Source organism: Vicugna pacos, chromosome 22 (genome assembly GCF_048564905.1).
Source record: "Vicugna pacos chromosome 22, VicPac4, whole genome shotgun sequence".
Classification (NCBI taxonomy): domain Eukaryota; kingdom Metazoa; phylum Chordata; class Mammalia; order Artiodactyla; family Camelidae; genus Vicugna; species Vicugna pacos.
Genome location: NC_133008.1, coordinates 17,087,690 through 17,110,441, shown reverse-complemented (window position 1 = coordinate 17,110,441; position 22,752 = coordinate 17,087,690). Strand labels below are relative to the sequence as shown.

The 22,752-nt window shown below is 33.1% G+C and overlaps 1 long non-coding RNA gene across 2 annotated transcripts in view; it reads left to right on the top strand.

Moving 5' to 3' along the window:
- Positions 1-22,752, top strand: part of LOC116285062 (uncharacterized) — a 1,093,935-nt gene that overhangs the window by 554,641 nt on the left and 516,542 nt on the right. For both annotated transcript variants that reach the window (XR_004194719.2, XR_012063121.1), the window contains exon 6: positions 13,409-13,596. This is a non-coding gene — a long non-coding RNA (uncharacterized lncRNA). The remainder of the gene's footprint in view (positions 1-13,408; positions 13,597-22,752) is intronic.

Below are 22,752 nucleotides of genomic sequence, written 5' to 3'. Positions count from 1 at the left end.
GTTGTACAGTAGGACTTTGTGGTTTATCTATGTTATATGTAGTAGTCAGTATCTGCAAATCGCAAGTTCCAAGTTTATCCCATTTTTATTTTTGTTGGATATAGAATGCTATGTTAGCAGTTATTTTCTTTTGGAACTTTAAATTTGCTGCATATTGAAGATTTCAGAGTTTTAGCTTTAGTTCTTTCCTTCTCTCTAGTACTGTCAACCCCCAATGTGTCAGCTGCATTTCAAAGCATTCAAAGAAATTTTTGAAAAAATATACTCAAGTTTTCCAGTTTTTTTTTTTCATTAGAAGTTTTGGTCTTTTACAAACTGTTTTATCATAGGCAAGAATAAAATTATTTTTCTTTAATGCTCTTAAAGCTTGAACCTAATAAATTAACCAACAAATTGAAAGATATGAATATCATGAAATTAACAACAGTAAAGCTAAAGGTATCTTTTAAATGAATCAATAATGGCTGATACAGTTTTGCTAAACAGTTAGTAAAGCTCAAGGGGATTGAGAATTGTAATTTTTGTTTTACAAATAACTCTTGTCTGCTCCCACTCCCCACAGTCCCCAACGCAATCATTCTTATGGTCTCCACGGCACAAACAGTTGGTGGAGTGAACACTTGAATGAATGAGGAAGGAAATGGCTCTGCCTACTGATTTGGGATAAATACCTGTCTAAATCATCCTGACAGACTTCAGGTCCTCTCATCTTTAAGCTCAAGTGTTAAAATAAAGGCGAAGTTCATTATCATATATAAATAACAAATCTTCCTGCCAAAGAAAAAATAAGGGGACTGAATAAGAGCTTAAGATTTTAAGATACTATAAAAATTAGCCCATCAAAATGTTCTGCTCTTAAATTTCAGCCACTCACATCCAGCAATTGCCTCAAAACTTAAATAAAGATGTGTAAAAGAAATTACTTATATTCCTGGCTTTATATACAGTCATTGAATATATTCAGAGGCTTTAGCCATCATTAGTAAGGGTTGAGTGTTGAATACGATTTAAGGAAGGAAACAACAGAGAGACCACAATCACAATCACAGGACCCAGTCAACATAAATTTAACTTAAATTTGCCTTTTTATAACATGGGGTCAGCCAGCTTGTAAGTTTCCATATTATAATTAAGAATAATAAAGATTTCCTGATCCTAAATTCTACTTTTCTCTGATCATCTCTAACTTTACTTGCAATTAAAAAGATCACACATTTAAAGGAGTTGTGTCTCTGTTGACTTGCTAATTAATTGTTTATTTGTTTTACAAATCCATTCTTTGCCCAAAACTGACCTAATTTTCACAGCCCTGATTAAACTGAGAATCAAATTAGAGGATTTGTTTTCTTCTTCAGTACTTACATTACATTGGTTTAGAGGTGAAAAAAATACAAGGAAAACCAGGATGCCTTTGGGTGAAATTCCCTTGCCAAGTTTAAGTATTTGTGTAAAACAAAATCTGCTTAAAATGTATCACACTTGTCCATTGTTCTGACTGTAAAATGTGGAATGAAAAGGGCTTAATCGGTGGAAGTAAAATAGTCATAGTTAATCTTTACACAGTGCTTATTATTCTCTCTGTGTTGGTGTGTTTTGTGTACCTTACCTCCGTTAACCCTCACATCAACACTATGAAGTAAGTGTTGTTATCTCTGTTTCACAGACCTGGTGAAAAACTGGCCTAGAGAGCTTAGAGAAGTTGCCTAAAGTCATGCAGCTTTTACATGGGTAGATCAGAGTTCATCTTCACATAATTTGACTTCAGAGCTAGTGTGTATAAGCAGCCCATAATTCTACTTCCATTCTTTCTTTAACACTTAAAAAATTATTTTTTTCAAACTCATTATTGAAGGAGTAATGAAATACATGTGCCCCCTAAAATATGTGATTTATACATATTATCAGTTTTAAACAAAATTTTCAGTTTCTTCTATTCACCTATGAAGTGCTTAATATAAAAAGAAATTGTAATTAAACCCATATAAAACAACTTGCTAAATTATAAATCTCGTTGATTGTTTTCAAATTATTACGTACAGTGGATTAGAAACTACAGCATTAGTTGAGACAGTAAGATGATTAAGATAACAACCTTTGTGTCAGTTGGTCTGTTTATTTTGTTTTCTGTAGAAAAATGAATCAAATTGACCATGCAAGAGGTGAATCAGCTCTACCATAGCATCTAATTTACAGCCTCAGCAGCTGACTCTTGCCTGTGTAGAGGAGAAAAAGTTTTCCCTTATTCCCATATAGGTGTTTTAGCTGGTCTAGTGATTAAGTAGACATAAAACAGATTAACAGGAGGAAAAAAAAATCTAATTTTGTACATACAGGTACTCAGAGGTATAAAGCTCTCAATCAGGCAGTTGAGGCTTATATGCCATCCTAAGCTAACGGAAAGGAGACAAGGATCTGGGACTTCAAAGAGGAGAACAACTCATAGGCAGATGGGAAGAGCAAATATTTGGTAAATAAATGTTTGCCATGCCATGCTATAAGCTTCTGATGTAAAATGTTGTCTCCAGTATTATTAGCTATCTTCCTGATACAGACCCTCTATCTTAATTCTTTTAGGCAGTTAAGGGAGAGAAGAGGAAAAAACAAATACAGAAACCAAATTCTTCCTGAGTCTGTTAGTTCCTGATTGCCTTCAGCTAAAATAATCTACATGCCAAAGTGACATATTTTGGGGTCACATATTCTGCTCCCCACTCACCGGTAACATAAAGAAGGCTCCGAGTGATAGTAAGGAAAATATATTTGGATTCTAAATAAACTCTCTCTTTGTAGGTATGTGTAAATATAACTGCTTCTACAAGAATTTTTCTCCCTATTCTCTTTAAACTTCGTATCCAAAGTTGTTGCGTGAACTGTTGAATTCCTGTAGATTATAATAAGAATGCTTGATCACAAGTACTTGCTTATCTTCATAAAATCTGAGGTTGAAGCAGCAATAATGTTAATCATCTGTATTTGCATCTAGATGAGACAGTATATAAGGCCAATTCTGAGAAGTAGGAATTATTTTTTTGATTGCCTCCTCCAAATTATTAAGCTTTTATTCTTTGGAACTACCACTGTAACACCTCATCCAATGAATATTTTCTAGTCTTTTAACCATTAAAATCTAGCTATCTGGTGCCCACATTTTCTCAGATATTTTCTCTTTCCGAAATAACAGCTAAATAGGTATTCTGAATTGTTAATGAGATAAATGTTCACCAATTACCATAGTTAATGCATTTAAATATGATGGAGTAAACTATGACCTCTAAAGCAGACACTATGTGCCAAATATTCTTATAAGTATTTTAAAATATAGTATGGCTAATGCTTACTTGTGATAAAGCTATTATGATCATTGTTATTACAAATAAGGAAATTTGCCCACAGAAGGGTTAATTCACTTGCCAATGGCCACATGGCTCCCCAAGTCCCAAGTCATATGTAGAGGATTTACCTCAGTGTTTTATTTTCAAAGTAGATGCTCTTTCTATGAATCACAGTCCCTGGAACTGGAAAAAATAATGTCACAGTCATTTAGTCACCCAGAGGCAGTGGATATAAGAAACAGATTAGAAGTCCCAGGACGACTGTCAATGTATTTGAGAAAATAGCCCGTCAAGCTAGCTGACTGGTTTGAAACTTTGTTCCCTGTTTACGTCAAGCAGTGAACAGCAGAGATACTTGCTATGGATTGTAAGAATTAGGAAACATTTCCTCCCTCCAGAAGACCAACTGGTATTATTAGTGGTTAGGGACTCGAAGGCCTTCATGGCCAGAAGTCAAGCTGCTAGCATGTTGAATTTGACAGCAATCCTGTGACTCATTCATAGTCATTGAAGGCAATTAATGCTAAATAGAAATAGCACCTTAGAGTAGGTGAATATGGAATGCCAAACGTGAATAACTAAAAGTCAACAAGCATTTGAGGAAAATCAATGGCATGAAAGACAAGAAACAAAATTGATAAATGGAAAAAATAACATAGAAAGCCACAATGTTAGTAGAGCAGATGCAAGAATTTTTTAAAATATATTTTATATTTTCAGAGAGTGAAATTGGGTATTACATCTTTGGGTGTTTGGGGGAGTGTCTGTTTTAAAAGAAAGCAAATAAATACCTTGGAAATAGAAAAATATTATCAAGGAGAAAATATTATTTATAGACAGGCTCAGATAGATGGAATAGGCAGATTTTTTTAAGTCAAAAACTGGAAGAAACTTACTGAAAATGCAGTAAAGCTGAAGGTTAAAATTATGAAAGAGAATTTAAAATGCTTGGATGAAAAAGAAACATAAAAAACATATTCATCAATTAAGACTTCTAAAGAGATAAATCTGTGAAAAAGGAAGGGAAATAATCAGAGGCAGTAGAAGAAAATATCAAGAGCTCATGAAGTTATAATTATTCGCAGAGGAAGTAACCGCCAACTCTCAAGTGGGACACATGAAAAAGGAAGTACATCTACATGTTGTGCACAAAAGGTATTAAACCAAGGCTGATGAGAAAATCTTAGGATTTTTAAAGGGAATTTAAAATAATTAACTACAAAATAAGAGTCAGTATCCCAAGAGAATCAAGAAGACCACTGAAAACTAGATGACGATGAAATGATAATGCAAAATTCTATACTCTGCTGTAGCAGCATTCCAGAGAGAAGGAACAGTTTCACTAATATAAGAACTGAGAATTCTAACCACCCACAGATGTATTCTGGAACACTTCAAGATAATATAGGTTAGCAAAGTAGATTTAAAAATTCAAAAAGCAGATACAGAATAAGAGAAATAACAGCAGAGAAACCAGGAAGTGATATGATTAAATAAATTTAAAAAAACCTTTTGATTGTAAAATAATCATCTGAAAAAACATCTCAAAGAAGTAAAATGGTGGGAAGGGAAATTGTGGCATCATGCTAGAAGGCGATATCACAATATAAAGCATAAAACATGGAAATTGTACTGTCTGTTTTTAATGGCTACATTTAAGGGTAAAAAAATTGTAATCGCACGAACAGAAATGGTGCACAAAACCTTCAGGAAGTTAATGCTCTCAGAGAGAGGAATAACGTTAGAAATGGAGAGGAATATTCTCTGTACTGATTCTTTCTTTCCTTTAATCTCAAGCAAAAAAAAAATAATTTTGGATATAGCTGGGTAATGGGGGTTGCTGTATCATTCACTGTGATTTTCTAAATGTCTGAAATATTTCAAAATAACATAAAATATCATGAAAGTCTGAACAAGTGAGTGAGGGGAAAAATGGTGGTATTTCCTAGAACAAACTAATTAATAATGTTCTGACCTTCTCTTTGAAAAACAGGCAAAGTGAGAACCCTAAATCACGATATACACAAAAAATACTTCCCTGATGGGCTAAATAGTTAAATTTAGGGCCAAATATAAAAGCATTTGAAAGAAGTTGTGAATAATTATTACGATTTTTCTAGTAGTAGCCAGCCTGCCAATGCACGTAAATCTTAAAGCAAAAACTGATGGTTTTAACTATATAAAAGTTAAATGCTCTGTAGAGGTGAAATACTTAGAAAATATAAATATTAAATTGGCATATTTGGATAAAATAGTTGTTTTCTTTGTATAATATGGCTAAAAATTAGTATCAGGACTATTAAAAGAAATACTAAAATCAGTAACAAAAAGATAGTTTCTAGAAAAAAGACAAAATAAAGGAATAGGCTTTGCACAAAAGAATAATGTAATATGTATTTCAGTAAATGTATAACAAGATAACTGAATAATTTGAGAATGCAAATTAAAATAGGTTTACTTTGCCCATTACATTTGCAAGAATAACTAAAAGTGATTAATGATATCAATTTGGGTTAAGGTTGTGGAGAAACACAATATCCCATTTGCCAATGATAAGATAAATTTATAAAACATTCTTACGAGGATAATTTGACAGTAACTATCAAAATTTGCACTTTGCTTACCTAGTCTTATAGTTACTATTATAGAACTAGGTGTTTAGCCCAAAGAATTACTCACAGATGTGCACAAAAATTCACATATTTTAATGTATATATACATATATGAATAGCACTTACAATAGCAAAAAAATTTTACATAACCTAAATTATATTCAGTAAGTCTTGCCTTCATAATATGGCTTACGAAACAGTAGATAAAAAGGATGAGGTGAAATCTATATGGATGTATTTGACAAGATTTCCACGTCACATTAGTAAATGAGGAAAGAATATTTCAGAACAAGGCAATAGTACCATTTTTGGCTAAATCATATAAAATAAAATAGTATACTTTTATGTACCATATATATCTAAATAAATACTTAAACGACGGTCTTGAAGAACAAAGAGCAAGCTATTCACAGTGATTCCCTTTGAAAAGGGAAGTACACCTCTGAATCTGCTCAATTTTATTAATCTAAAACTACTCTGAAAAAATAGTCTTAAAAAAAGAGAATTGCAGCTTGGGTTGAGGAAAGGTGGACACTGTGAATTTTTTTTACTTAATACACTTTTTGATCGTTTGAATATTTACCATGAAAATATATTAATATATTTTGTTTAATTAAATGCATTAGTTTTTATTAGATCAAATATTTCAGTATCCGGTGGACACCTTCTACTTTTTCTTTGAGGCACTTATCTAACTGTACTACGTTAAATTACTTAAGAAAATCTCTATTTAATATCTACAATCCATTTGGTCCTTCCCTCTTGGTGGCTTGAAAAACTCCAGGCATCATAGTTGCATTCAAGGCAAGAACAAAGTAGGAAGGAATGGTGCAGGCTGTATCTGTCCCTTTTATTACAGAAGCAGAAGTTCTCAGAAACCCACCAAGCAACTTCTGCTTACATCTCACTCTGTGTAACTATGTTGCCTTGGTAAAAGAAATTATGAAAATTAGTATTTGATTTTCTAAACTTTAAACTTACATGAAACAGGACAATATTTGGAAAGGGCTGTTAGTTCATCATCTGCCTTATCAGGTTTTACATTTTTTAACTTGATAATTTAAATTTTATAGAAATTCTGCTGACTGCAGTTAACTGACAGCAAAAAAAAAAAAAAATCTACACTGTAGATATCTGCCAGAGAAAATAATTTCTAACTCACTGCTTCTAGATAAGTATGTATAATTATACAAAACTGTCGCCAAGAGAACCAATATTTAGGAAGACTTTCCTGGAGGATATAGCCTGTCCATTCCAAACACTTTAAATTCTCTTCTGTAAGTAATCAGCCAGCTCAACATCATGCACTCTCCCACCTCGCTTCTTTTGCTTTAAATTGTCTTTGAATTACTTTTCTAAAATTGGTCTTGGCAGTGATACCATCATCCAGTCACGAAGAATATTGTAAGAAACCACCCTGTGAAACTAATTACTGTGTTTTCTTACAAATTATATATCTGTATGTAGTGTTGCAGAATATAAAACTCCGTCAATTAAACAATTTCTATGTTTTGAAACCTTTTTCTTTTAAATTTAAGGATCAACACTAAATATATTCTTTTTTCTGTGAGAGTGTACAGTTTTCAATAATACAATTTTTAACGTCTGCTTTTTGGTCATTGAATTGATGTGCTGTAATTACATAACTAATTCTCTGCTGCTAACTAAGCATACAGCAGTTTCCGGTAGTGCTGCTATTAGAAAGTTTCAGTGAACATCCTTGTCACTAAATCTTTTTGACCCTCATTGACTATCCCAGAAATGGATCAATGGGTAAGGGTCGGTTTAAGTCTTTTAATTTGCAATGAAGTGGTATTTTAAGGGAAGTGAGTGACATGAACTGGTAAAGAGGAGGATGGGGAATATTTTATTTGAAAGAACTTCAATGATCAAAGAAACAGCAGTAGGCCTAATAAATGATTTGGCACAGCAAACATATTGATTTGGTGGGAGTGATGATAATGTTGGAGAGTTGAGGATGGAAATGCATTCAAAAAACATACTGACAAGTAAGGAGGTTGCCCTGACAGGAATGATGAATAAAACAGTGTGAATGAATTTGATGGGGTTTGCAGGTAGTATAACACCTATGGTGCCATTTTGCCTAAGAGGGCGAGGATAATGCAAAGCCAGGTTTGTAGGAAGCTTAACCTGACCACGGTGCATGGAGTGAAATGAAGTTGTATGAGATGGCAGGTGGAATAATAGGGATATGGCGTGCTCATCAGTGGGCTTTGTATTAAATTGCAAATTAATATTGTATGTGTTTTCCTTTTAAATTTTTAACCTTTTGCTTTAACTCAGGAAGACATGTACGAAACAACATGTATATGAATGTAAAAAGTAATTATATATTTATCTGTTTAGAATAGTATTTTCTTTGACTCCTCCTCCATAATTCCTATGGGAATATAGTTTTTCCTTTCTATATAAAGAATCTTATCTACTGCTATGTGTACACATAGCCATGTATGTATACTCAGGTACACATGTCTATATAGTGTACACATACAATACACATCAAAGTGTTTTTTAAATTGTTTTTCAAAAGAAGATCAAATTATACATAAACTTTTTTTTTGGTAGCACCCTATGCAAACGATTTGAGTCACCTAGAATATTTCTAATTCTTTTCTTAGACTGTACAAATTTTCACATAATGGACATTCTAAAATTTATTCATCCATCCTTCTTTCTGAGCATTGGCTTTGTTTCCAGGTTGTGTGTGTGTGTGTGTGTGTGTTTCCATTATGAATAATGGTATCTCACACATTCTTGTTCATGACTGCCCTAGACCAAATTTATAGCACTCCAAACTGGCTTATCACTATCTGTACTCCCATCTCCACAAATGGCTTTTTGCTACAGAGAAAATCAAATGGCCACCATTACTTCATATCTTCATCTTTGGTTCTCTCACCTTCCCTCAAGGGTTAAGATGGGTTTCCATCACACCTGGCATGGAAGAAGTACTAACTTTCAGTGTGCTTTCACTAGCAGCTTAGTGGTATTTTTTGAATTGTAGATTTGAAATAAATACTATCTTTGATGCAACCTATTTTAATTTTTATTTTATCACTTTTGCTTGTGGTTTTATATCTAAGACATCTAGAATAGGTAAATGGAAAATTAGTAAGCATATAGAAAACTTGAAAACTATTAACCAACTTGAACTAATTGACAATTACAGAATCCTTCCATCAACATCTACGTAATATACCTTCTTTTCAAGTACACTGAAAACATTTGCCAATTTAAACGTATTCAGGACCATAAAATAAGTATTAATAAATTTAAAGTAACTCAAACATAAAATGGAGGTCCTCTGGTTAAAATGGAATTAAGTTAGAAAGTGACAACAGAAAGATATCCATAAAACCCCCAATATTTAGACACTAAATAATATACTTCCAAATAATCCGTGAGTCAAAGAAATTAAAAGTGAAATTAGGTAATGTTTTGAATTGACTGAAAATGAAAACATATCAAAATTTGTGGCGTGCTGATAGAGCAGTACTTCGAAGGAAGTGTACAGCAGCTTATATTAGAAAATAGCAAAAGTTTCAAGGCAATGACCTCATCCCCCCTTTTGAAAAGCTAGTAACAAAAAAGCTAGAAAAAAAGATGAAACCCAAAATTAGTAAAAGAAAGGATATAATAAAGACCAGCATGGTGTTCAATGAATTCCCAAATCAGAAAAAAATGATAGAAATTAGGGAAACTAAAAGATGTGTCACTGAGAGGATCATTAAAATTGCTAAACTTCCAAACTGATCATTTGACAAATTAATCAGGAAAAAAAATAGGTAAGGCATGAGTTCTCAATGTCAAGAATGAAAAAGTGACGTCACTAAAAATGTGCAGATATTAAAATGGCAAAAAGGGAATATGATGAACAATGTCATGTTAAATTCACAACTTAGATGAAATGGACACATTTCTTGAGAGACACGAATTAACAAAGCTCAAACAAACAGAAATGGATAACTGGAAACTCCCTTCACAAAGACAATTCAGGGTCAAGATGGCTTCTCTGGGCAATTCTTCCAAACAATTAATGAAGGGGTTGGGGAAGCAACATTTCTAAGTAAACTTTTCCATAAAATTTAATAGGAGAGAATATTTCCCAATTCATTCAATAGGGCCAGCATTACCATGATACCAAAATTAGCTTAAAAACATTATAAGAATCCAAAATGACAGACAACTTTGCTTATGAACATACATGCAAAATTCTTAAAATTTTCACAAATCTAATCTGACATTATATGAAAAGGATAACACGTAAAGACCAAGTGGTGTTTATCTAGGAATGCAAATGTCATTTAACATTTAAAAATCAGTCAATCCATTTCCCTTTCCTTAAACAGCCCTGTGCATAGTGACTTTTCTTGCAAAGAGTACAGTGTGAAAACAGGGAACAAAAGAATAACTTTATAGTAGAGAAATCTGACAAACACTTCCTCAGCCACGTGATCAAGGTCAACATAAACAGTTATAAATTATATTGATAGTTTGTATTATGATATGACTCTATGAAAATGACCCTTTTACCTCCCTGATCTGCCAAAAACCCATAATCTCGATCTAATCACGAGAAAAAATGCAAACAAATTTCAATATGGGGAATACTTATAAAATTCCCTTCAATACTCCTCAAAACTTTAAGTATATCAAAAACACGTCAAATTTGAGAAACTTTGACAGCTAAGAGGACTCTGAAGTGACAAGACTGCTCTAGACTGCGTGTTTGTATCCCCCAACAATCCCTATGTTGAAACCAAATCTCCAGTGTGTTGGTATTTGAAGATGGGGCTTTGAGGAGGTGACTAGGTTATGAGGGCAGAGCTCTCATGAATGGTAATAGTGTCCCTATAAAAAAAGACTGTGGAGAGCTCACTTATCCCTTCTACCATGTGTGGTTATAGCAAGAAGACTGCCACCTATGAACCAAGAAGTAGGTTCTTCCCAGAAACTGATTCTGCCAGTGCCTTGTTCTTGGACTTCCTAGCCTCTAGAGTTGTGAGAAACAAATTTCTGTTGTTTGTAAGACACCCAATTTATTGATAATTTTTATTATAGCAGACCAATGTTATAGACAATGACCAAATATAATGTGGTGTCCTAGATGTGAGCTTGGAGAATAAAAAAGACATAGGGTAAAAACTAAAGTAATCTGAATAAACTATGGATTTTAGTTAATAATAATATGTCAGTGCTGCTTATCAATTATAACAATCACACAATAGTAACATAAGATTAACAACAGTGGAAACTAGGCATGGAGTATACGTAAACTCTGTAATATCTTCTGAAGTTTTTTTGTAAATCTAAAACTGTTCTAGAAATAAAGTCAGTCAATGCTATCAATTCACTATAATGAAGTCTATTCAATTCACTATATGAATAGACTTAAAATGAAAAACCAGATGGTCATTTCATTAGATGCAGAAAAAGCACTTGACACAATCCATCATTCATTCTCAATAAAAACTCTGAGCTAACTGGGAATATAAGGAAATTTCCTCATGCTGATGAAGGGCATCTATAAAAAATTTACAGCTGACATCATATTTAACAATAAATGGCTGAATGCTTTTCACCTAGGTCATAAACAAGGCAAAGATGCTCTTTCTCACTACTTTTTTCACATTGTACTAGAGATACACTAGCCAGTGTCATAAGGCAAGAAAAAAAAAAAAGACATCTCAATTGGAAAAGAAGAAATAACAGCAGGAAGAATCAGTAGTCTTGGCTTTTGAGGGTTCAAGGAGATCCTCAGTCTTTCTGGAGTTCAAGCAAACTCACACATACTCAATGGTGACCACTCGGCAAGAGGTTCGTAAGTCTCTAATTTGAAAACTTACCTGAATATACTGCCTTCTTGTCCTCATTTCTGTGACCTGATATTCTCCAGTCTCTCTCAAGCACTTCTGGGAAGAAAGCCCTTTATCACATCTCTGACAAAAAACCCAGCAGAGCCCAAGGCATTTTGACACCCAGTTAACTTCATGTCCAAACAGCTGGTTGACACTGGAGTGTGTCAGAGTTAGTCGTGTACTTAACTGCAGTGCTGTCATAAATTCTCAGGTCTTTCCAGAGATTTGCTGTCAAGAAAAACAATGGTGGTGTTCATGATGGCCTAAATGGTTTAAAAACTCCTGAAAGTACAGCCTAGACTGCAGACAGAGCAATGCTGCCCATGTACTCATAAGACTTTCCATGAGAGCACTTTTAAAAAAAATAATTCATCCTCTTAATGTATAATGGAACATGAACTCACAGGCTTTTGGCAATTAAAATTAAACCTTATTTATCTTTTAATATAGTACTGTATTCTTGTGTAATTGAGTAAGGATTGATGCCAGTTGTGTGATGGACAGTAAGCTTATCCAACATGACAAAGATAGATTTCTAAGAAGACAGATTCCACTGTTTTTGTGTACAAGGGGGGGTGAATAGACCGTATCAGCAACATTTAATTATTCTGTAGATAATGATTCATTTGAGGAACACAACTTTTCACAGAAACAGAAAAGAAGACAGGCCAATACAATTACTATTTTGTCTAAGTACACTGGTGGGAAACCGTAATTAGTTTTTCATTAAATTTGCATGAAGTGATTTTTAAAATATAACAAGGAGGAGTTAAATGCATGTATTTAAAACCAGAAAGTTTGAATGTGAATTAACTTTATAATATAGGCTGATTTTTTTAAGGCAAAAGTACAAGTGGTGATTTCTCAGATTTAAATTAAAAGCTAATCAGAGTTTTAAAAAGAAAAGTCACTTAAAATGCAAGGTTTCATGAAATATGTTCCAAACACTCAGTTGGATATTCCATGATGGATGTTTTCTAGTCTTCCCTGTGGGCTAACTTTTAAAGTTGTACATGTGACTTTAATTACAAGACCTCAGCTCCTGTGTTTAGAAGTGTATCTGTAGACCAGTACATAATTATCTGTATTTTGTTTGCTACACCAAGGTTATTAATGTGCTTCCACCAGTATTAATGGAGAATAAAAATCAGGTATTGTTGTGAAATGTATGAGCTGAGCCCAAAACATGTGCCCTTAAATAGAAAGATTGCCACTATTTAATTTTACAAAGCAGAAAACCTTCTCCAAAAACGTGGATTGAATAATTGAAATGGAAAGATGAATTGCTCCACTCAAACATCTCAATTTTAGCTTGAATTAGTTCTTGCTAGGTAAAAATTATTTTATTTCTTATCATTAATAATTTTCTAAGCTTTAACACCACAGACCAAAGGCCATTCGCTTTAGCCTCGCAGACATTTGTACGCTATCATTCATACTCATGTGGCAAAACCATGACTCTGGTTAATACCGCCTGCTGCCTGTATCGCACCTGCACCTGCACAGGTGAACACAGGTGGAGACACACATGGCTTATGCTCTCCCACCTTTGCAGCTGACTATTTTAAATCTTTCCTCTTCTCAGATCTCAATCCTTGCTTCCAATAGAGGGATTTAGAGGAGAATTTTGTAAGCTCCTCCCACCTTGTATCCTGAACCACCTTCATCAGCACCCATGCTGGAGCTTCTCCAAATGCTCTTCTGAATGAACGGTGATCCCAGCTAAGACCGGCATCCTTATTTATGCAAAGGATCCCTTCCACTCTTGCATATGTGAGTACTGATCTCTACTTCAGCACTTCCTCCCTCTTTGCCCTACATTATCATCTTTCCCTCTTAAGAAAAATCATGCAAACTTGGAAATAAGGTAAGAAGTTTATTTTGTGTTTTCTGAACATTATACTAGAGTATTTTCTAATAATCTTGCTTAAGAATCATCTAATCATTGGGAATGTATTTTTCCTTAAAAAAGTTTTATTTAAACAGTTATCAAACATATTGCAAATTAAAAGAATTTTATAGTGAACAACTACACACTTATAACCAAAATTCTACAGTTAATATTTTACTCTACTTGTTTTACTACATATCAATTTGTCAGTTTACCCCACTATCAGTCCATTTATTGATCTTTAGTGCATTTTAAAATAAATTATAAAAGTGGTATAATTTTGTTTGACATACTATTTACTATCGATAATGACCCCAAAGCTGTAAAGTTTGATGTTAATTTGCAGATTTTTAAATTGCAAATTATTTTCATCTGGAAAGATAAAGATGATTTCCATCCTATAGGGGAAAGATGACACCAAAGATTATAGTTTAATTACTGCAAGCTCTCAATCTGTTTAGTGTATAACTTTGCAGTCTAATTCCACATTCTTTTTTCCAACCTCTCTTTTTACTGAATCTTCTTTACCATTTTTCTGGTTCTCTCATTATTAAGTTGACTAAAGAGCTATCACTATATATTTGTATAAAACTAACATTTTAAAACTTTTTGAGGTTCATATTTTAATACCCATAACCAAATCTTCTTCATTATCAGATAAACACACTATTATTTCTCCCTAAAATAACCTTCTCTTGACCCCACTTGCCTTTTTAACTGTTACTTCATTTCTTTTTATTTTATAGCGAAACCCATCAAAAGAATTAATGCTTTCCATACTCCCTTGAACTCACACCAACCAGGTTTTCTCCCTGAACTTTCCATCAGACTATCTTATCAAGATCACCAGGCCTCTCCACAATATTTAATTCCGTTATCCCATTTCACATTGTACTTTATTAGCAGCAGTATTTTACACTTTTATCTTTCCATTCTCTTTGATGTGTTTCCGTCCTTGACTTGTGGTAAGTATACCATTTTCTCCTGATTTTCCTCCTCTTTCACTGGAAGCTCTTCTTAATCTCCTTTGCTCGTTGTTTCTCTTCTCCCACGTCTCTTAATGATAATTGCTCCTGAGTAACCCTCGGATACATGGATCTTAATGGATTTTGCATGTGCTATACTTTAAAGCTGCATGTAATCAAATGCGATGATTCTCTTTCAAACATATCAATGGGCTACTATTTCAGAAATGTGCGATTGGTCCATCACATTCTGCATGTATAAGTATTGATCTCTACATAAATCTTAGTCAAGTAGCAGTGAATTCAAATTCTATAAATCCATAAGATAAGTTTATTATACTGCAACTTCTACTGTAACTCGGTACTCGTCCACCATATATAGAAACAAATTTGAACTTTTTTCTAACCATACCCTCATTGTATTTGCAAATAATAGAATTATTATGATTTGTTGGGATGCTATACAAATGACATAATGTTTCCTTCAAACCAGTTTTTCTCATTGCATTTTTAAAAACGTAGGAATATTCAACATAAAACTTTCCCTTAATACAGTTTCTTTAAAAGGATACAAGAACTTTAGTAACACATCTCAACATTCGATAGGAGGGCTTTAATATTACTCTTGGAAATTCCCTGGTAAAATGAAAAGGCAATTTAATTGTGATTTTTAATTCTGTGACTTTCATGCTAGATAGAAACTCTGCATCACTAACACAAACAGTAGTTACTATTTAGCATTTGAATCTCTACCTAAAGTCTCTAATGCTTTTAACTGAGCTCTAGCTAATATGTGTTGTTAATTATAGATGAAGGATTTCAAGTTAATAGACTAGTCCTACCCTGGTCACCTTCACCAGAATCCTCAATTCCCTCAGAAATGTCTGCATGGTTTGTGAGCAAACGGCTTCTTGCATGTCATAATTCTCTTAAAAACTTCAGAATAAATAATGAAAGTTTTTATTTCATCACGCCCACGATAATACCTGGAGGCTTCATGTACACTTGTCCATGTAACCCTAAATTAACCAGGGATCAAATAATTCTCATATTTGAGAATATATTTACGAAGTAATCAGGCTTAGATGTTTTCTAGTTTTGTTGTCCTAATCCCGTACGTTTATAAAATTCTTCTTGTGTAATTGACCTAAATAAGCTTAAAGAAACATGAGCTTAAACGAAAACCTCATTGCAAATAACCTAATGTTTTTTAAACCTTGGACATGTTCCATGTCTTCTAAATCACTAGCCTTTTAGTTCTGAATAACTATAGACTGTTTCCATAAAATGAAATACTCAAGGAAAAAATATTTAGAAAAAAATTTAAAATATTTAAATGACATTCTGTGCTGGCTATCTACTAAGAAAAGTGATAAATATATTTTGAGCAAAGACATTACTGGAAAACATATAGTCTCTTGATATGCCTCTTAATTCACTCATATACTTAGATTTCTGATTTCTGATGTATTCCAGAACAATCATTTCACATGTGTATCAATAGATGCACTGTGTGTCTGGTTTTAAGACTGAGTTCATCAAATGTGTTACACTCTTTGATTTGGAAACTGGAAAATGGGCTCATTTCCCATTTAATTATTTTTAGGCCAAGGAAAAACTTTCAGTTTATTGGTTAAGTACAGCCAACCACATAATTCAATCTTGAGGCTGAGGGCTTCTAGATGATGACTGTTCTCATCTTTACCCAAACAAGAAACCCGTGGCAAACACCTCTTTTAGATGCTTCCGTTAACAAGTGCTCAATAAATGCGAAAGAAGGAAGGAATAAGGGAAGGAAGGAAATCACTCTCAGTTGTTTCTGAAGACGTGTAGGATAATGAAAAGTTTCAGAGTAAGCTCTGAGAATTTCAACATCAGCTATTTTCTTTAAAAGTATCTCTTTGAAATTTTAAGGAAAGTTAGAAATTTCTAATTGTTACAGATAACTTCTCTAGTGTCCATAAGTTCATTTTTCCGTGAAAATATGACTTCTTATTTAAAAAATAATTTTCAAATGACATGTCACTGTAGGCAATGCATTTTTGAAGGACCCCTGTTCTTAAAAAGTAAAATATCTTATCCTTCAGGGACTTGCTTTCCAACACACCTGAGACATGAAATAATTACTCCAATATGCTACCTATTTGTCCTAATGCTCAATAATCATTGATTTTACTCATTTGTATGAACTCATTCGAGCAAATTTCATCATTTTTATGGAAATGCCACTGATAATTTAAAGGCATATCCCCTGGCAGGTCTAAGAGTTCCTTTTGGTCAGTGTTCTAATATTCTTTCTCCTACATCTGCTTCCTTGTGGAATATTGAAATAAATGAACCAACACAGTGCATGATGGAAAGTGAACATTATGAAATTTAAGGTGTAATTTCAACTTTTTCAGAAGCTGTTCATCAGGGCACTAGTTCTCTCATTGATATGAATACCACTACCATTTAGCAGACTACTTCTGAAACTCACTATTGTGGATTTGGTTTTAAAGTGAGTGGAGTGCTATTCCTGGCACCAACTATAAGAAATGTTTCATTACAGTGTCCTCTGAAAATCTTTTAAGCGCATTTTATATTTTACACACGTGTGTTGTCTTTCATTTTCAGCAATCAGAATTTATGTAATCAAAAGCAAATGTCTTTTGAAAGATCTCAGTCCGTAATTCATGTTTTTTTAAATCAGAAATGACTATAAAATAATAATAATTATTTTAAAAATTCACTGATTTAGCATGAACATTCAAACTATGGAGGGCCATAAGATGAGGGGAAAAAAATCTCAATAATTTATCTTTCTTTTTTTTGAGACTTGACTTTAAGTAGATTTTAATTAGCATTGGCTTGGTTTGAAAACTCTATACTGAATAATATTTTGAGAAGTAAGTTTTCCTCTGAATGCCAGTCATTGAATCATTTAACTCCATGGGCAGAGGATGGAGGCTCTGGGTGGTAGAAAATTTTGTAGTACAATGAGAACACCGTAATTAGCTCATGGGTGAGTGTTCAGAGTCAGTAGTGAACGGAATAAAAAATGGAAAAAACCCTACAGGCTCTGATACATGACCAAAAATCTAGATTCTCTATTCTCAGAAAGCTGTTTTAGCCTCTCCAGGATCATTTGCCCAACTGCAAAATAGATGAGAGTCCAACAACCAGTTATTTTTTAAGTTGTCATGTATGTTTGTGAGCAACAAAATGTTGTGCTACTTCTTGTGATGTAGTCATTGCATATGTGAATATCAATTGATTTGTTTTTTCAGTGCTAGGATTTTTTTCCCCCCATAGGTTTTTTTTAAACTAATTATGGAACATGCAGCCTTCATTAGCAGAAGTTATTTCTTACATATTCATATTCCCTCCTCAAATGTGATCCACTACCTGGTCCCAATCTAAGAACTGTTTATTGCTGATCTACAGTGATACGATGCAGGAACCATCTGTTTGGACCTTTTATAACATGTTGACATTGTTGTGATATTCATGTGTGATCATTTTTTCTATTAATTTACTTAGTTATGAAAACATCAGTCTGCAACTGACAGGACATTTTTCAAATAAGCTGGTGGTTTTTCATAGAGGTGTTAGAAGCATTGCTCTGTAGTGTTTGAACGTTGCTGTGCAGTACAGAGTCTGATCCTTATGTACAGAATATTCAGGCCACTGCACCTTTTTGCTCGTCTTCTCCTGTGTCTGCCATACTAATACCAATAGCACTGGGACAAGAAAAAAGCAGAATAAAGTGAAAGTACAGGGAAGAACCTTGTTCTCTCAATTTTAGTTAATAATTACATTATTACCAATTACATTCCATACTTAAAAAAATCATAACTTTTAATTCGCCTAATTATAGTTCTCTCAGACTTCCCACAGGAAAAGAGATTCAATTTGTTAGATTACATTTTTCCCCCACAGTGGTCACTCAATGAATCAGTGTCATGTGATATTTTAAATTAAAATTCCTTAACTGCTAATTTAATTTTATTAGAATTGTTCCATGTTTGAGAATAATTGTTAAAATATAAAATATTCTTACTTGTACTACAAATACCTGCACTCTGATGTTCTCTGACTCCGCTGGAAGGAGGACTCCAAATTCAGTCTGATGATCTCCTTGACACGGAGGAAGGCCTTGGTGAATGCTTGTGTAAAACCCGAACCACCTACTGGGAAGACAGAAAGAAAGGGTTCAATAACCATGTTAAAGTCAGGTGCAATGAAAGAAAATAAGAAAGAAAGACCTCTGGCAGCATCTCTGGGGAGGTGCAGAACATCGTGTAGGTCAAATTGTGTACAGTTCTCACCCTCCCTGCTTCCCCCAAATTCTAAACAAGTAAGATCACACCAAAGTACACACAGTGTCACGTTGCATAGGATGCCAAGGGAAATGGGCCAAAGGGGAAATGGCAGTTTGGAAATTTTAGGGAGATGAGTTAAAGTGATGGATTGTAATAGGCTACAGCTATTCATTCAACCTGCAGTAATCTTTAAGCCAGAGGATAAACGTTTGCTAAAACTATTTCCCAAAAGTTGCATGTGCTTCTCTATATGTTCGTGTTGTATTATAACTATAATTGTGTAAATTAGGCCACCTCAAATGCATTTTTGGAAAGTTATACGGAGAATAAACAAGATAAAATGTCCATTGTTAAACTGAAACTCTCCCCAATACTGTTTCTGAAGATGTATGTTTAATATTTTGTCATTATTTAATACCTATAAGTTTTGAAGACTTTTTTAATGAATATCACCACTGAATTCCTCAGCCCACAATCTTACAGAGTTCCTGGGACATGTCACAACTATCACCATATTAGTGAATATGTCTGGATCAGTCTATCTGGGTAATAACACTAAAGAACTCTTTGACTTAGTAGGTTTGTGGTTACTTAGAAATGAAACAATTCTTTAATGAACACCTAAAAGAATAGAGTCAGTTAATTCCACTGTTCACTTTTGAGTATACTCAATGTAGTAACTTAACAAACATATTTTCTAAGAACCAGTCTCCTTTGTGAATAACAATTATTAGAAGTTCTAATTTTCTACCTATAGATCACAAAAGCAATGTAATAAGAATGAATTCTATTAATAGCACTGATAATATTAATGGCTATTGTATCTGAACATTTATTATAAGTCAGAAACATATATATATAATGAGAATAAGACTAGTTCTTTGATCATAGAATTATTATAAAGATTAAGTGAGATTTTATAATGAAAGAATCCTTATTCCCATTTTATAGATGAGGAAACTCTGACACACAGAGATTAAGTATCTTATTTCAAATCAGAGAGGGCAAAAGGGCAAAGCGGGGAGTTTACCATATTCTGGCCAGAGCTGGCCATATTTTTTTCTATATACAGCTGGATGAGGGAGAATACAGTTTCAAAGTGATGCCATAAAAAAAAAAAAGAAAAGAAAGAACTAGAAGAAAGAAGGAAGGAAGGAAGTCATTAGGAATACACTTTCATTATTAAATATTGTCTTAAAATTTGTCAGAATTGAATATAATATTTAAGGAACAGTTTACCAGTAGAAAATTTAATGTTGTTTAATCCCATCATCTTGACACCATACCTTTGTTTGAATAGTCAAGATTGTTTACTTTAATAGATTTGTTTGAAATGTTTAAATTACTTCATTACATGTTCACTGCATATCAACATTTTAGATATGGTGACAAATGGGGATTAAGCATTGTGCTTTAAAACTCTTTTGTTAAACTTGCCGTATTTTGCGAATATTTATTTTAAAAGAGGAAATACACCATTAGCTAGGCTCATAATTGAAAAAAAAATCCACAGTATCTTTATATAGGTTGAGTTAATTAAAGCTAGATCAGAGATATCATAGTGAATTAATTACCCACACTGTTTGTGGATAAAATCAACCTACTATGGTAAACATAGTTTACAACTTTCAAGTGAGTACAAACATATTTCTACAACAAATATTTTAACAAATGTAATTTCTTATAACATTTAGATTCACCTATGAAGGAAAAAAACACTTCAATATTTAAGCAAAATGTTCTCCCAAACAGACTTTTCCCCCTAGTTTTATTGAGATATAATTGACACAGGACTTTAAGGTGTACAGCATAATAATTTGACTTACATACACTATGAAATGATAAGCACAATAGTTCAGTGAACATCCATCATCTCATGTAGATATATTATTGAAGAAATAGTAAAAATATATTTTTCCTTGCGATGAGAACTCAGGATTTACTCTCTTAACAACTTTCATATATACATTGTAGCATGGGTTGGCACTTCATTCCTTTTCATGACTGAATATTATTTCCATTTTATGCGTAGATCACACTGTGTTATCCAGAGGCATTTTTGTTTTGCTTTCCAGAGTCTAAACACTTCACTGTGTTGAACTACTTCCAGCTCCTTCCCTTCCCTTCTATCCTTCTATCCTTTTTTTTTTCTCTCTCCTTTCCTTCATCTCTATTACCATCTCCCTCCACTAGAGTGGTACATTTGTCCAAATAACTCATTTAAAAACTGCAGGCCAAGGATTCTATTTTGATTTAATGCAGATAAAAGCTGTGACATCAGTATCCGTGTAGTAAAATTGCTTAAAAGTTACTTGGTTACAAGTTGTACTCTTGTTCCCAGTGAATGAATAAAAAACTTGAAATAATGAAATAATATAAGGTATGACAGTAATTAGCTATATTGATGAAACATGCGGTGAGAAGAACTTAAAAGTGTGAGTTCTTTGTAAAATCAATAAGGATGTAAGAAACAATAAGCACAAATTCTGTCTAGTTACATAATTCTTTATGTACATTAGTATTCATTAAGGAAAATATTGGGTTTTGTTATAGTTTTGTTCTTTCCTTTGCAATATATGTTTAATTAAATTATTCTATTAAAAAATAACAGTTATCAACTTATGACTTTTTCTTCTTTCACAAATAGGGAGTTTAGCATAGTATTCAAGAGAGCAGATACACATGAGTTGAATCCTAACTTATATGTATAGCCTTGATCCCTAAGCTTCAGTTTTCTATCTCCTGGTATACTGTATATAATAAAGCACTTGGCTTGAAATATTTTGTATTTACATAGCTATAACTGTGCCTCTTTCTGCATCTAACAATACTAAAAAGAGTATGTATGCATGTATGAACATACATATATGCTGTTTGTGTAATCTAATAAAGTTGAAAGAATTATAAAATATTTCTATCCAACATGCTTTTTTAATGATTGCTTATTCTTTCATCATGTGGATGTATCTTAATTTGTTACGAGTCTCCTGTTATTGAACAGTTAGGCTATTTTCCAGTATTTTGTTTTCATAAACAAAACTGTGATGAACTTTCTTTTAAGTATATTTCTGTGCCAGTTTGATTTAAAAAAAGGCATTTACTATAATACTGCATCGTCTTCACAGGTCCTAAAGGATATAATCTATATTAAATATATAACTGTGTCTATGCATATAAATCTATATGTGTTTGTATTTTCCCTTTTTCATGAAGTAGATCTTAAAGAGTTAGAAAAAGAGTTCTCAAAAAAAGAAAGAAGATGCTCTGAGAAATATCACTTGTTATAAAGAAAATATTGTTCTCCTACCTTTTAGTTAATTGATTTTTTAAAAAATATTGGCAGCACTTTGCCCAATGTAGTGAGGCTGCTAAAACGTTTAATTCTTTTATACTGGTTGGGGTGAGAGTAATTTTGTGTTATGTGCAGGACTACAACGACTCATTCATCCTCAAGAAATGCAGTCACTGTTGCTCTTCTTGTGAGAGTCTATTTTATAAGCTATCTCCACAACATTAATGTACTGTTAAAATTTCTGGAGTAACTGTATTTCAAAATATTGAAGGAAATATTCTTTTCTACAGGGAGATCACTTTTTGCAGAGAGCGACTGACATGGCATTTTTATATTTTAGCATTATATCATGCGTTAGAAAAATATGGAAATCCCTGCATAATTTTAAATAGGGCATGTCAAACTTATCAGTTATGTGAGAACAAGTAACTAACCAAGCATGGGGGAAAATATTAGAAATGGAATCTCAAGTTGGGA